Here is a 3,595-nt window from a genome sequence, read left to right as displayed (position 1 = left end):
TCAATTGGCCCTTGGTGGTGATTTGGCCACCCCCCATGGCCAAAGGGGGTGGCCAAAATGGCCAAAGAGCCACTCCAAAATATTATTTAAAAAAAAAATTAATTAATTAATTAAATATAATTTTTTAAATGTTTTTAATTTTTAAAAAATATATATTTTTTTTAATTAATTAATTATATGGACACGTGTCAAACTGTGATTGGTGCTGACGTGGCGTTCCGTCAAATTTTGGACGAAATTTTGATGGATGGACCATTTTCGTCTTTAAGCAAACCAGAGAGACCTCCTATGATAAAAAGTAAACCTTAAAGGTTAAAAAAAAAAAAAAAAAAAAAAAAAAAAAGAACCCTCTAAGTTTTAACACACCAAAACAAGCCAAAATCTAAAACCTAATAGTATGTAACTATGTATTGGATGTAGAATCGATTACCAGAGCGTATGAAACCAGGTTCAGATTTTTTTTTTTTTTTTTTAAACAGTTCAATCTCATTCATTGATAAACGAGCATAGAGTTCAAGCAACACAGAGCAAGGCTCTAAAGCAACCATAGCCGAAGCTACGATGTTACAAGCATAAAAAATGACGTATTACATTATAGACTCAAACAAAATCCGCTAACCTATGGCTAATTTTCTAATTAAAGAGCATATTTGCTTCAAATAAACTCAAACCAATGCATAGGTAACTCTTATTCTTCAACTCTTATTCCTCGGCATTGAGGGCAAAGAACCCCAAGCCAAAACTCATCTTCCTCGACTCAAAAACTAGGATAACGTTCACATCCACAATCCACCCAAAGGTCTAAACCAAATCAACTACCTTGAAGGGCGAAACCAGGTTAAGATTAAACAGTCTCAAACTTAAAAGAAAAGAAACCCTTTTCAGAAAAAATAAAAAATAAAAAAAGATATTTTCTACTACATTTTTTAACGGTGTTCTCTTGGAAAAGGTTATTTTTACGTACGCGTGATGAGTCCTATATTTTGGAAGAAATATAGTGAAACCTATTTTCACAAGGATTAAAGTATATGATAAAGTAGATTATACAATTAGTAAAGGTTTTGTTTTTTTTTTCTTCTTGTAAAGATTTACAGATAGCTTATGTGCATTAAGTCATCTTATGTACAACACTTTTCATATTTAAAAGATGTACTACATCAAAAGGGGATGCAGGCTCATACCACCTATTGCACGCGGAGAAATGTTAGGGGTACTAATCTTTTTACTAACAAATAAGTATTAACATGATGTGGATCTTATTTATTGGTGATGATTAAAACAATTAATAAAAAAAAAAAATGCTACGAATACCAATAAATAAGCTCCACATCATGTTAGTACTCATTTGTTAGTAAAAAAGTTAGTATTCCTAGCATTTCTCTTGCACAAAAGCTAAGTCCTCAACATGGAACTTCAAAAGCTGGCCCTATTGGTTTTCCTGTACATACTCGTCTGGCTCTTCGGCCTCCTAATCGTTTATAGCCGTAAAGTAAAATTGTAAGTTCACAGCTCAATAAGTAGAGGACTACAATCAACTGTGTGATGATTATGTTTAAATTTATGTATGTTGTATTTTACTCCTTATAAATTATATGTTAGTTTTTATAAATTACGTTTGAGAAATTTTCTTCAACTCAGTTCAGAAAAAAAAACTATAACCGTTACAAGATGTGTTTAAAGAAAATGATTTAGACTGATTTACAGCACATGTCTTGCACGTATGGCCTCCTCCATCAGGATTTAATAGAAAATCATAATCAAAGAGGCGATTGAAAGGAGATGATACACCGGAAACTCACATTGCGAACTTTTGAACTTTGAAAAGACAATTGGATTTCCATAGGTTTACATAGCAGACCTGGGTGGAAGTGTCTGTGTACGTGGAGCTAGAATAGTCGTTGCTCTATAGGGAGGGTTTCTTTATGTATAGATTCAGGGAGAATAACAAAAAGGGATATAGCCGATCGTATTGTTTTTAGATAGAATCGTTATAAAATAAATTTTTTTTCCTATTGACCAGGAAAATTAAAGGAAGCAAAGAGCAAATTTATATTCTAAGGGTAACTTTACTTTACACCATTGAATTACTACGTGATTTGAGAAACTCTCCAAAAACTTTAAAATCTCTCAATTTGGACCCCTGAACTTTTAATTGCAATCAATTTGAACCCATCCGTCAGATTTTAAACGTTAAAAGTGAGACAATGACATGTATACCCTGACTTTTTTATAAAATTTCAAATTTACCCTTAACTCAAAATTATATAAAAAAAAATTAAAAAAAAAAAGTTTTTTTAAAAAATCAAGGATATTTTGGTCATTTTAGGAGTAAATCAGGAAAGTTAATGACTAAATTTGACAGAAGTGAGTTGAAAGTTTATGGGTACAAATTTAGAGGTTTTGAATTTTCAGGGGGCCTTCTCAAATTGTATAGGGTACTTCACTTTAGACCCATGAATTACCACGTGATTTGAAAAACTCTCCTCAAACTTTAAAACCTCTCAATTTGGACTCCTGAACTTTCAATTGCAATCAATTTGAACCTACCCGTCAGATTTTAAACTCTAAAAGTGAGACAATGACGTGTATACCCCTGACTTTTTTTATAAAATTTCAAATTTACCCTTAACTCCAAATCAAAATTTTTTTTTAAAAAAAATCAAGGATATTTTGGTCATTTTATGGGTAAATCAAGAAAGTTAATGGCTAAATTTGACAGAATGGTTCAAATTGACTGCAATTAAAAGTTTATGGTTACAAATTGAAAGGTTTTAAATTTTTTGGGGGCCTTCTCAAATCGTATGGTAATTCAGGAGTTTAAAGTAAAGTTACCTCTATATTCTATTATTAGAGATATTTGTGAAATAAAAATGTATCCAAAATTATTTTCAACAACCCTACTGGGAGCATTCTTTAGACTCTTCTCCCCCACTCTACCCTCCCGTTAGTGAATTTTTTGTTCTTCCTTGATTGATTCCTGTGTTGCTCTCTCGTTTGCCCATAATCAAAAGGACAAGAATATATGATTGTTGTTTCAGAGAAAAAAAAAAAGATTTGATGATTTTATACCGGGTAATATGGATAAGGAGTCTATGGAAAATATAATATATAGCATTGTTGATGTCTTCCTACATCAAAGTCAAGATGGCCGAGTTGGTCTAAGGCGCCAGTTTCAGGTACTGGTCCGAAAGGGCATGGGTTCAAATCCCATTCTTGACAATAAAATATTTTCTTTTCATTTTGACGTGGAAATGGGCGACTCATATCCGCCGTTGCTCTTTTACTAGTGTTTTTAATGTTAACAACTAGCAATTGAGTTGCAACTACTTGAATACGACGTCGTGTGTAGGTAGTTAGTAACGTTAGTTTACCGAAACTCTATTTTGTTTTATCTTGCTTATAGCAAAGCTTTAGAAAGAAAGGAGATGATTAATGAATTAAAAAAATAATATATTCTTATCTAAATCATATCAAAGAGCTTCTAATTGGAATTGATTTTTTTCTTGGGCAAATAAGTGTGACACATCATAGCCACCTTAAACTAATAAAAAAAATTATAAAATAAAAGAGAAGATACCAATCATTTTTGAGGGAA

At 31.9% G+C, this 3,595-nt stretch overlaps 1 non-coding gene across 1 annotated transcript; it reads left to right on the top strand.

Moving 5' to 3' along the window:
* Nucleotides 1-3,138: 3,138 nt before the first annotated feature.
* On the top strand, nt 3,139-3,219 carry TRNAL-CAG (transfer RNA leucine (anticodon CAG)). The gene has a single exon. It is a non-coding gene; the product is annotated as a tRNA-Leu (tRNA).
* The last annotated feature ends 376 nt before the right edge of the window (nt 3,220-3,595 follow it).

Source organism: Corylus avellana, chromosome 7 (genome assembly GCF_965113065.1).
Source record: "Corylus avellana chromosome 7, dhCorAvel1.hap1.2, whole genome shotgun sequence".
Lineage (NCBI taxonomy): Eukaryota > Viridiplantae > Streptophyta > Magnoliopsida > Fagales > Betulaceae > Corylus > Corylus avellana.
This window is presented reverse-complemented; position numbering and strand designations above follow the sequence as displayed.